Here is a 13,588-nt window from a genome sequence, read left to right as displayed (position 1 = left end):
ATTGCTATTTTTTTTTTTTTACTACATATCTTTAATATGTTACTTAGCATTTAGAGCAAAAAAAATTGACATCTGGGTTGTTGACCATCCCCTGACTTCCAGATTGAAAAGAGTAAAAGGCAAGAGCAGTTTACTATGGGTTCCAGGGCCCATGAATACAGGAAGTAGGGTAGCCAGTTTAAAAGTTTATTTTTCCACCAAGCTTACCAAAGACGTGTACATATTCACCATTTTTACAAAGCCCCCCCCATTTAGGAAAATGACTTTGTAAGAGAAAAGAAAGGTCCCAGAACTGTTCATGGAAAGTCTCAGGGACCGAGTGTTCGAGTTACATATATAAATGTTCTTATTTATATATGTAACCGAGTTACATATATAAATAAGAATCAATGTTTACGCTTACATCTTTTAACATGGAAAAGGTATATGGTTTATTTAACAAGATTGTGTGGTTAGTATATATAAAGAGTTTTTGGTTATATGTCAGTGACAGTATATGTAAAATCAAACGTCTGCGAGGAACATTCGGCTCATTCCCTGGCCTTTGCCAAATGGCAGTATCTGTGGGCAGGAAAAGAGGAATCCCATGTCCTCAATTTCTCTATTTCATGGAAAAGTTGATGAAAATGTGACTTGAGTCAGTGAGGGAATGAGTCATTTGTCTTCAAAAAGAAAGGTCATATGGATGTAATTCTGCAAATATTTAGTTGTGTGTAAATGCACTGAAGTTACTTCAACTAGAACTTAAGCTCAAACCCCACTCTCACCCTTGAATATTTTACAGGACTCAGAACAGCCCTCCGTGTACATCTGTCCAGTTTCCCAGCATTCCAAGAGAGGAAATGGAGCATGTTTCCTGGCTTTAAATGTGAGAGTTGGCCAGACACTGTCTTGTCAGCCCTGAGTGATCAAGAGGAATTCAGAATATTTATGCACGTCCTGAGTTTAGAGCAGGAAACGTTATCAGTTGCTACAGAGTTGAAGGATACCCCACCCTTCATATACCCAGGACATTCCTAAAGCAGCTTAGCCTGATGGAAAACCTTTGAAGTCAAACCTAAGCTTGGATACCAACAAGTGTATACCTCCAGTCGGGATTTTAAGCGTGAACAAGGCCAAAACAGGAAGGAAAAGGGTAATTTGTAGAAAACAATAAAGGAAGAAAAGAACATTGGAAAAGAAAGGTATCATATTTAATACCTTTAGAGATCAACATTGCATGCACAAAACAACAGGATGCCACTTAAAAAAAATTTTTTTTCCAGAGAATTAAAATCTGGTCTTACAAAAAAATACCAAACAGCAGAAATGAGAAACAATGGAAGACACTGAGAGATAACATTGAAGAAATTCCCTTAAGCAGAATAAACAGAAAGAGATGGAAAAACAGGAGACAGTTAAAGTAGGGGAGGCCCAGCCTAGGAGGCCCATTATCCCAAAAAAAAAGTGGATCCAGAAAGAGTTTTGAAAGGGAGATGTTCTGGATTTGTGTCTCTCCTCCCCAATTCCTATGAAATCCTAAACCCCCAAGGTACTTGGGAAGTGATAAGGTTGTGAGGGTGCCCTTGTAAAGGGACCCCAGAGAGCTCTCTCAAGATCTTTCTGCCATGTGAGAACACAGTGAGGAAGCAGCACTGAGAAACCAGAAACAGGGCCCTCCCTAGCTGCCCAATCTGCTGGTGCCTTGATCTTGGACTTCAAGCTTTCAAAACTGTGAAAATTGAGCCAACCAGTTTATGGTATTTTGTTATAGCAGCTTGAGCTAAGATGGGTGGAGAACAAAATAAGAAATTCCAAAGCATTCCCAGAAAGGAGGAGTATGCCACTAAGTACCAAGTCCAACAGATGAAAATAAACCCTTACAGAAGCACGTCATTGTGAAATTTTACAATACAGAACCAAGAAGTTCTTATAAATTTCCAGGGTGTGGCAGGAGAAGGAGAGAACATTTCTTAGAAAGGAGCAAAAATCGGAATAGCACTAGATTGCTCAACACTGAATGTTAAAAGACAAAGGGGTGATGCCTTCAAAAGTTAAGGGAAAAATAATTTCCCAGCCTCGGATTCTGGAGTCAGCCAAACTCCCAGTGAAGTGAGGGGACAACATTTAGACTTGAAACACCAGGTCTCAGATTTACTTCCCACGAATGTGTTACAAGAACCTACTGAATGATGATGTTCTCCCCCTGAGTGGGGTAACCAAGAAAGGAAGGAGGGATTCTCCAAAAGGTGGTGAAGAGATGCTAAATCAAGACAAGAGCTAGCAGCTGACCATGACCAGTCCAGACCAGAGCAGTTCAAGAGACTCTGGGAACAAACTCTTCTAGAAGATGAAGCTCATAGTTTCGGCTCAGCATCCTGAGAGGAAAAGAGACTGACATACCTGAGGGAGGGGGTTCTCGAAGAGTCAAAGGGCAGAACAATCTCCGTGGGGCCACGTGGTGCTGTGAGGTTCTGACCAGTACTTCCCTAATGACAATGCTAATATGGTTATATAGGGAGAATAAAAGAACAGGATGTGAGTGAGAGACTGGTGGATGTTTGGTGGGGAGAGAAGACAAAAGACAATTGAATCTTCCAAGTGCAGAAATCAAAAGATGATGGCAAAAGGTAAAATAAATAAATAAAGTAAGGGGTAACAATATAACAGACTATAGATGAATAGTAGTGTTCTGTCAAGGTCGCATTTCCCAAATGTAATCAGTGTGTTATGGAGAAGTGCCACGATGTCTGCAACTAACTCAAATAGCAGAGAGAGAGGAATGCAAATGTGAATCTAGGTGAGGGTATACGGGTATTCGTTATACTTGTCATATAACTTTTCTGAAGGTGTGAAAGTTTTTCAAAAAAACCTGGGAGATAAGAAGTAGTGTAATTGCATTATTTGGAAGCAGATAACCATGCTTATCAATTAAAAGTTTTTAAGTGGTTGGCCATGGGACTGGGAGATGAGCATATTGGAGGGTGGGAAGGAGGAAGCATTGTGCTTCATAACTAGCTTTTTTTTTTTAATAGCTAGCTTTGAATGGTGCTTGAACTCTTGAACTCAGACATAGACACTTTTTATTAAAAGCTAAATTTTAAAAAATTAATACAACTTAGGGGAAATTTAAAATTAGCAAAACCAAAGCTTTAAAAAAAGCTTTTTTACATACAACGTATGGGAAATATAATAGAAAAAATATTATCTGCCATGACAAAAAGAAACACAAAATAGTTAGGGACAACCTTAATATGAACTATGCTAGATTTATATGGAGTTTGGCCCTCTACTGAGTGACATAAAGGAATTCTTGAATAGACAGATGCGTCTTCTTCCTGGTAGGATGATTCAAAATCATAGAGATGTCAGTTGACCCCAAAGTAAACTCAATGCAATCTCAAGTCCCAATAAAATAATTTTATGGCTTTTTTGGGAGAATGCTATAAAAACATGTGAAAGAAATGGATAAGGAATTACTCAACCAGATCTTACAGCTATAGAAAATAACTGAAATAGGCATTGTGAACAAAAGGTAAACAGAAGCAGTCTTGAAAATCAGTCCAAGTATATGACAACTAGCTCGGGACAAAGACGTGTGTACTTGAGTGAGTGGAGAAATGGATCCATCAAGCAAACGGGCCAGCTGTTATGTATAGGCCCCACCCTATCTAGAAAAGGATCTATATAATGAGTCCCTACCCCATCATCTTCATGCACATATATCCCAGCTGCATCAAAGGTTTAAAGTGAGAAATAAAACTATAAAATCTATTAAGTAAAATTGAGTGAACCTTGGGATCTAGCCAGTTGCCTTGCCAGAGCCACAAGCATCATCCTTGACTTTTAGCCTGTCCTTCACCTCACCACTTTCATTTAATTCTGTTTGTTGCTTCTGTATCTTGAGTATCCGTACAAAGTATGGTCACTCTGTCTCCACCACTGTGTATGCCTCTCACCTGTCTTCCCTGCATCAGTGCATCAGGACCCCAACTCCTGTCCTTACTTCCAGCATAGTCTGAATCCAATCCATTCTTCATGGAGTAATAGTTCTAAAACTCAGGTACAGTCTTTTCAGTCCCGTGCTTAATGCCCTTCCATGGCTCCTCACTGCTTGCAGGACCAAGTCCAGTGCCTCCTCTTGGATTACAAGGCCCTCTGTGGTCATCTCTGCCACTGTCTCTGCATCCTTTTTGAAAATAGGGAAATTCTGAGTTTTTAGAATTCGCCAGCCTGTTCTCTCAGACCTTCACACACATGGTTCCACCCAGAACATTTTTCTGTCCTCCTCGCACCTTCTCTTCTTCCCATCTGCCAGAGTTGGTGGACTCCTCAAAGGAAAGCATTTTGTTTAATTGACCATCTCTCTACAGGAAGTACGTTTTCTGAGTACAGAGATCATGTCTGTCTTGTTCATCTGTGGATCTTCCAGAACGTAGCAGTGTACGTAGAACATAACGGGCACTCAATAAGTGGTATTTGGTGAATGAATTAAACTGTACTTGTATAAATTAGTTCTTTTTTATGATTAAAAATAAATAATAGCCCAAATCCACATGGTACAAAATGGATGTTAACGTCCAACAGCAACCTTTACCAATTGACATTAGTAAAGTCACGGGCTGTGTCTGAATTAGTGCTGTGTGGGCTAGTTTCCAAAATTACAAATTCCTGCTCCAGGCCAGTCTCTCCGACTTCTAGGTATATTCGACAATGCCAGTTTTTCAGAATCTGACCCAGTGAGGCTTGGGGCTGGAGTTAGTGTCCCCAAATAAGCAGAAATCCCACCTGTTATCTTGCTTCACTTGTAGATTCTTCATTTGACCTTGCTTCAGACTCATCCTGCATACTGTCCTCGGCTTTCTATGGTGGAAATGGACTCTAAAAAGAGAAATTTTTGAAAGTACCTTTTTATTATCTACATACCAGTTAATCTTCTCAAGGTTGTGTGGTAGATAAAAATCTGGCCCTAACCAGAACAGATGGTTGGGGGTTAGGGTTGAGCGACCTGTCAGCTGGATGAACACCTCCTAAGAACAAGGACATCCCCCGTGGGTGCCCAGGAAGGGCCAGCAGAGCTGCCCACAATTGCAGGTGTCCTCTGTCTCAGCTCTACGATTAATCGAGAGTTCTTTCAATTCCAGATGGTCTAATATTGTGTTGTTTCAACTAGATATAAATAAGAAATCTTTTTGATTCAATACACTTTAAAGAATCATGGGCAGCAAAGCTAACAATGAATAGGAAGGAAATATCTTAAGTCCCTTAACATTCTTGCTCCACTTCTGGCAAAATGTTAGCACCTCCATGAATAGCTATTTCTGCTTCTCTTCTTTTCTTCTGAATGGTTTTTGTCTCAAATTTTGTCAGCAAAAGATAGGTTAAGAAGAGAGGGGTACCTGGATGGCACACTCAGTTAAGCGTCCAACTCTTGGTTTCGGCTCAGGTCATGATTTCAGGGTCGTTGAGATGAGCCCTGCTTTGGGTTCTATGTTCAATGCAGAGTCTGCTTGAGACTCTCTCCCTCTCCCTCTGCCCCTCCTCTCTCTCTCCCTTAAATAAATTATTTATTTATTTTTAAGATTTTATTTATTTGAGACAAAGAGCATGAGCAGAGGGAGAGGGAGAAGCAGACTTCCATCTGAGCAGAGAGGCCCTTCTGAGTCTCGATCCCAGGACCCTGGGCTCATGACCTGAGCCAAAAGCAGATGCTTAACCAACAGAGCCACCCAGGTGTCCCTAGTCCAGCTGTCTTGAAGGATTGGAAGGAGGTTTCTTGTAGAAAGGTTTCAAAGGGATTTAGAATTTAAATCTAACTTCAACCGAAGGAGGAAGGTAGACTGCCCAGGCCAACGGGTCCGTGTTGATCTGGACCTCCCACCCCCCTCCCCTTCAAACACCTCAGACTGTTTTTCAGAGTCCATAGTCTCTCCTGGTTCATCTCCTCCTCCAATTTCCCTCAACTCCCTTCTCTCCATCTCCCCATGTCCTCCGTGTTATTTGTTATGCTCCACAAATAAGTGAAACCATATGATAATTGACTCTCTCTGCTTGACTTATTTCACTCAGCATAATCTCTTCCAGTCCTGTCCATGTTGATACAAAAGTTGGGTATTCATCCTTTCTGATGGAGGCATAATACTCCGTAGTGTATATGGACCACATCTTCCTTACCCATTCATCCATTGAAGGGCATCTTGGTTCTTTCCACAGTTTGGCAACCATGGCCATTGCTGCTATGAACATTGGGGTACAGATGGCCCTTCTTTTCACTACATCTGTATCTTTGGGGTAAATACCCAGTAGTGCAATTGCAGGGTCATAGGGAAGCTCTATTTTTAATTTCTTGAGGCATCTCCACACTGTTCTCCAAAGTGGCTGCACCAACTTGCATTCCCACCAACAGTGTAAGAGGGTTCCCCTTTCTCCACATCCTCTCCAACACATGTTGTTTCCTGTCTTGCTAATTTTGGCCATTCTAACTGGTGTAAGGCGGTATCTCAATGTGGTTTTAATTTGTATCTCCCTGATGGTTAGTGATGATGAACATTTTTTCATATGTCTGATAGCCATTTGTATGTCTTCATTGGAGAAGTGTCTGTTCATGTCTTCTGCCCATTTTTTGACATGATTATCTGTTTTGTGTGTGTTGAGTTTGAGAAGTTCTTTATAGATCCTGGGTATCATCAGCCTTTTGTCTGTACTGTCATTTGCAAATATCTTCTCCCATTCTGTGGGTTTCCAATTAGTGTTTTTGTTTTCTTTGGGTAAATACTTAGTAGTGAAATTAGTGGATCATATGGTATATCTACTTTTAATTTTTTGAGGAACCTCCATACTGTTTTCAACAGTGGGTGCATCAGTTTACATTCTCACCAGCAGTGTACAATGATTCCCTTTTCTCCACATCCTTGCCAACAATTGTTCCTTGTCTTTTTCATTTTAGCCATTCTGACAGGTTAAGGTTATATCGCTCTAAGGCTTTGATTTGCATTTTCCTGATGATGAGTGATATTGAGCATCTTCTCATGTGTCTATTGGCTGTGTATGTCTTTTTTGGAAAAATGCTCAGGTCCAACACTCATTTGTAAAGTGGATTTGTTGTTGTTGTTATTGAGTTGTGTGTGTTCTTATATATTTCAGATAGTAACACCTTCTTGGACATATAATTTGCAAATATCTTCTCCCATTCAAGAGGTTGCCTTTTTGTTTTGTTGATTGTTTCCTTTGTTGTGCAGAAGCTTTTTAGTTTGATATAGTCCCAGTAGTTTATTTTTTATTTTATTTCCCTGGCTTTTGGATTTAGGTCCAAAATTTGTATATTCTTGCCTCCTTTGTCATAAACTAATTGACCATATATACAGGGATTATTTCTGGACTGTTTTGTTCCATTGATCTATGTTGCTTTTTTTTTTTAATGCCATCTGTTTTTAATTACTGTAGCTTTGTAGTATAGTTTGAAATCAGGGAGCATGATGCCTTCAGTTTTGTTCTTTATTTTGGCCATTCGGGATCTTTGGTGGCTCCATAATAGTGGCAGAATTATTTGCTCAAGTTCTGTGAAATATGCCACTGGAATTTTGGTAGGGATTGTATGGAATCTTTAGATCGCTTTGGGTAGTATAGATATTTTAACAATCTTAATTCTGCCAATCAATGAGCATGGAGTATCTTTCCGTTTGTTTGTATTGACTTCAATTTCTTTCATCAGTGTTTTAAGTTTTCAGTGTACAAGTCTTTCACCTCCTTGGTGAAGTTTATTTCTAAGTATTTATTTTTGGTGCAATTGTAAATGGGATTATTTGCTTAATTTCTCTTTCTTCTACTTCATTTTAGTTATATAAATACAATAGATTTCTGTATATTGATGTTTTTATCCTGTGACCTTACTGAATTCATTTACCATTTCTACTAGTTTTTTGGTGGAGGTTTTCAGGGTTTTCTATATCTGCAAATAGTGAAAGTTCTACTTCTTCCTTACCAATTTGGATGCCTTTTGTTTCTTCTTATTTTCTGATTGCTGTGGCAAGGACTTCCAGTACTATGTGGAATAAAAGTTATAAGAGTGGACATCCTTGTCTTGTTCCTTATCATAGGGGAAAAGCTCTCAGTTTTTCACCATTGAGTATGATGTTTGCTGTGGGTTTTTCATATATGGCCTTATTTGTTGAAGTATGTTCCCTCTAAACCTATTTTGTTGAGAGTTTTTATCATGAATGCTTTTTCTGTATTTGAGATGTATCTATTGAAATGATCATATGGTTTTATCCTTTCTCTTGTTGATGTGATGTATCACATTGATTGATTTGCAATTATCGAACCATGCTTGCATCCCAGGAATAAAACCCACTTGACTGTGGTGAGTGATTTTTTTAATATATTGTTGGATTCTGTTAGCTAATATTTGTTAAGAATTTTTACATCTGTGTTCATCAGAGATATTGGCCTGTATTTCATCTTTTGTGGGTATCTTTATCTGGTTTTGTATCAGGGTAATGCTGGCTCATAGAATGAATTTGGAAGTGCCCCTTCCTCTTCTGTTTTTTTGGACTAGTTTGAGAAAGAAAGGTATTAACCCTATTTTTTTTTTAAGATTTTATTTATTTATTTGACGGAGAGAGAGAGAGAGAGATCACAAGTAGGCAGAGAGGCAGGCAGAGAGAGAGAGGGGGAAGCAGACTCCCCGCTCAGCAGAGAGCCCATGCAGGGCTCGATCCCAGGACCCTGAGATCATGACCTGAGCTGAAGGCAGAGGCTTAACCCACTGAGCCACCCAGGCGCCTGGTATTAACCCTTCTTTAAACGTTTGGTAGAATTCCCCTGTGAAGCTGATTCTGGACTTTGGTTTGTTAGGAGTTTTTTGATAAGTGATTCAATTTCATTGCCAGTATCTGTCTGTTCAAATTTTCTATTTCTTCTTGAATCAGGTTTGGAAAGTGACATGTTTCTCGGAATTTATCCATTTCTTTCTTTTTTTTTTTTTTAAAGATTTTTAATTTATTTTTTGACACAGAGAGAGAGAGAGAGATCATAAGTAGGCAGAGAGGCAGGCAGAGAGAGAGGGGGAAGAATGCTCCCTACCAAGCAGAGAGCCCGATGTGGGGCTCGATCCCAGGACCCTGGGATCATGACCTGAGCCGAAAGCAGAGGCTTTAACCCACTGAGCCACCCAGGCGCCCCAAATTTATCCATTTCTTTTAGTTTGTCTAATCTGTTGGCATATAATTTTTCATATTGCCATATAATCCTTTGTATTTCTGTGGTGGTCTAATTTCATACTTTCGTGGTCTGAAAAGATGCATGATATGATTTCAGTCTTTTTGCATTTATTGAGACTTATTTTTGTGGCAGAAGGTTCAACTGTTGTGACTGCAGTCAAACTGGTAAAATGGAGACACTTTGGAATGTTGCTGGTCCCCTCCCAGAACAGCTTGAAGGATGAGACACAACAGGTGCCACGTTGGAGGGACTCCTGCCTAGTTGGGGTGGGGGCGGGGGTGGGATGGGGCAGAGCTGCAGGAGGATGCAGGGGCAGGTTGCGGGGTGTTAGCATGGCAGAGTGTTCATCCTGGTTCCTACAGATGTCCAGCTATCTAGGCTTGGGAAGGATGTAGGGCAGAGAAGTGTCACCAGCTCTTTTGTTCATAGTGAAGTCTCCTAAAGATCCCTGCCCCTGCCCCCAGCACCAGTTCTGAGATAAGTAAATAAATCTCTTTTGTGAATAAGCCAGGTGTTTTTCAAAGTGCTGCTTCTATCCTGTATCTTGGTGCATTGTTGTTTGTTATGCAGTTTCTTTAAGGTGTATGTGGTGGTGGTGGTGGGGACTCAGTTTCCTATTGCCCACTGGCTCTGCCAGAAGCAAGTTCACTGATTTTAAAGTACCCAGAGTAAAGTCCTGCTGGTTGTAAAAAACAAAAAACAAAAAACTTAAGCCTGACTGGTTTTCAAACCCAAATAGTATGGGGACTTCTCAGTGCAGGTCCTCTGTGCCTGAGCTGCCTGGTGTAGGGTCTTCTCTCCCTGCTCTATGCTTGTACTGTCTGTCCCTCTGTTTGTGGTTATTCTTGCTGGGAGTTTGGTTCCTGACCAGTCCTACAGTTTTTGATATGGCCTCCTTTCTATGATTAGTTGTGGAAAGTCTGTTCTGCCAGTCCTTTTTTTTTTTTTTTTATAAAGATTTTATTTATTTGACAGATAAGGCAGAGAGGCAGGCAGAGAGACAGGGGGAAGCAGGCTCCCCGCTGAGCAGAGAGCCCAATGCGGGGGCTCGATCCCAGGACCCTGGGATCACAGATCATGACCTGAGCTGAAGGCAGAGGCTTTAACCCACTGAGCCACCCAGGCGCCCCTGTTCTGCCAGTCTTTGGGTCATTTTCTAGACTGGGTATACTGATGTGGCTGTTATCTAGACATGTGTGTGGGATGAGGTGTGCTTAGTGTAAGGACCTATTTAGAAACTGTCCCTGCTCCCCTTCCCCCAGGGGATTTACTTGGAGACAAGTCCCGAAACCAGCTTCAGGTAACAAAGCCCAGATACAAAGGTGGGTCTGGCCAGGTGGAGACATCCGATCAGTGGGGGGATGCATACTGTCTCCCTGGTTACCAAGGAGTATGGGCCCCGCCCTTTGGGCGCCAATCCCAGTCAAGGTGTAATAGGCTGGTTCAAATGTCTACTAGGGTCAATTGTAACTCAGTTGGTCACGTAACATCACTGTGGAGTTTCCTCTGTGTGTTACAATCTCATTGGCCACCTGTGCGTGGCCAGGCCCGACCGCATGGCCTTTGCCCTTAAAAGCTAGTCTGTGAAACAGAGAAGGGTCGCCTTCTTTTGTAAGAGGTGCGTTCCCGAACGTTCGGTTAGATTTTTGATGCTTGGCGCGAAATAAAGCTTTGCTTGACCTTCGCTTTGTATCAGTCTCTCTCCTTTAATCACGGACCCATTATTGGGGCATAACACTTAGTATCCTCCTACTCTGCCATCTTCCCACCAACTGTTTAAGTAATTATTGTTAGGTATGTACTACTGTTATTTTATTAAATGTTTTCTCGCTATTTTTTTTTAAGATTTTATTTATTTGACAGAGAGAGATCACAAGTAGAGAGAGAGAGAGAGGAGGAAGCAGGCTCCCCGCCTAGCAGAGAGCCCGATGTGGGACTCGATCCCAGGACCCTGAGATCATGACCTGTGCTGAAGGCAGAGGCTTAACCCACTGAGTCACCCAGGCAGCGCTCTCGCTATTTTTATAGTTTCTCGCCATACCTTTTTTTTCCTTTTTCTCTTTGTGGTTTGACAACTTTCCTTAGTGTTCTGTTTAGATTCCTTTCTCATTTTCTTTTGTGTATATACAATATGTTTCTGCTTTGTGGTTACCATGGGATTCACATATATCATCCTATGTATATAATCGTCTTATTTTAAGGTATGGTAACATATTTGAACACACCCCAAAACTCTACATTTTTAGTCCCCCTAAATTTTGTTTTGATGTCACTTTTTACAGCTTTTTAAATATATCCTTTAACTAATTATTGTAATTTTAGTTGATTTAATTAAGTTTGTCTTTTAACCATATTAATAACTTTATAAGTGATTAATCCACTATCTTTACTATTTACCTTTGCAGTGAAAGTTTTGTCTTTATATGTTTTCCTGTTATTAAATAGTGGCATTTCTTTTCAGCTTAAAGAAATCCACTTAATATTTCTTGTAAGGCTGATTTAGTAGTGATGAATCCTTTAGTTTTTAATTTTGTTTTGTTTTTTAAAAATATTTTATTTATTTATTTATTTTAGAGGTGGGGAGCAGAGGGAGAGTGAGAATCTCAAGCAGACTCGGCACCAGGCATGGAGCCCAAAGCAGGGCTTACTCAGTCTCATGACCCTAAGATCATGACCTGAACTGGAATCAAGAGTCCAACCCTTAACTAATTGAGCCACCCAGGTGCCCCATAGTTTTTGTTTTTCTGTAAAATTCTTTGTACCTCCTTGTAGTCTAAATTATAAACTTGCTGGGGAGAATATTCTGGGTTGTACAGTTTTTCCTTTTAGTACTCTGTCATGCCACTTTCTTCTGGCTTGCAAAATTTCTGCTGAGAAATCTGCTCATACTTTATAGGATTTTCTTTGTATGTAAAAAAATGTTTTTCTCTTGCTTCTTTTAAGATTCTCTATCTTTAATTTTTGACATTTTATGTCTTTTAAAACTTTCTTTTATTTGAGAGAGAGAACAAGCAGTGGGGAGGGGCAGAGGGAAAGAGAGAGAGAGAAGCAGACTCCCTGCTAAACAGGAAGCCTGATGTGGGGCTTGATTCTAGAACCCTGAGATCGTGACTTGAGCTGAAGGCAGACACAACTGATTGAGCCACCTACGTACCCTAATGTGTCTTATTTTTACTTATAATGTGGCTGTCTTTGGGTTCATCTTATTTGGAATTCTCTGGTCTTCCTGGACCTGGTTGTCTGTTTGCTTCCCTAAGTTAGGGAAGTTTTCAGACATTATTTCTTTAGTTTTCTGCCCCTTTTTCTTTCTCTTTTCCTTCTGGAACCCCTGTTATTTTCCTTGATTTTGTTCCACAGATCCCTTAAACTATCTTCAATTTCACTTTTTTTTTTTTAAGATTTTATTTATTTATTTGACAGACAGAGATTACAAGTAGGCAGAGAGGCAGGAAGAGAGAGGAGGAAGCAGGCTCCCTCCTGAGCAGAGAGCCCGATATGGGGCTTGATCCTAGGACCCTGGGATCATGACCTGAGCCGAAGGCAGAGGCTTTAACCCACTGAACCACCCAGGTGCCTCCTTCAATTTCACTTTTTAAAAAATTCTTTTTTCTCAAGGCACCTGGGTGGCACAGTGTAGAATCTTGGTTTTGGCTCAGGTCATAACCTCAGGGTCACGAGACTATGCTCAGTGCAATCTGCTGAGAACGTTCTCTCCCTCTCCCTCTGTTCCTCCCCACCGCACTCATGCATGCTCACTCTCTCTCAAAAATAAAGAAATCTTTTTAAAAATTTAAAAATCCTTTTTTCTTTTTGCTGCTCTGTTTAGTGTGAGTTATACTGCTCTGTTTTCCTATTTGCTGATCCATTCTTCTGCTTCATCTAGTCTGCTCTTGAACCCCTCCAGTGTAAATACACTGTTCAATTCTGTTCAGTTGTACTTTTCAGTTCTGTGACTTCTGTTTAGTACTTACGTGTTCTATCTCTTTGTTGAAGTTCTCATTTGTGTTCTTCCATCCTTCTCCTGAGTTGGGTGGCATCTGTATGATCTTTACTTTGAATTCCTTTTAGGTAGATTATTTATCTCCATATTATTAAGGTCTTTTTCTGATATTTTTGTCTTTTTCTTTTCTTTGAAACATATCTCTGTTTCCTCATTTCATTTGACTCTCTGTGTTTGTTTCTTTGTATTAGTCAAAACAGCTACTTCTCTCAGTCTTGAAGGAGTGCCCTTGTGTGATGATCCTTCTTGTTCAACCTTGTTCAAGCTCCTGGTTGTCTCTTGAACCTATATAATTGTCTAAACCACCTGATTTATTCTTGATATGTCGCTATTATTGAGAGTATACCAAGACCTGTCAATGATCCAAGAAAAGGAATCTTAGCACCTAGT

This window comes from Lontra canadensis, unplaced genomic scaffold (assembly GCF_010015895.1).
Source record: "Lontra canadensis isolate GAN:19392208 unplaced genomic scaffold, GSC_riverotter_1.0 scaffold38, whole genome shotgun sequence".
Lineage (NCBI taxonomy): Eukaryota > Metazoa > Chordata > Mammalia > Carnivora > Mustelidae > Lontra > Lontra canadensis.
Note: the sequence above shows the minus strand (reverse complement) of the source record.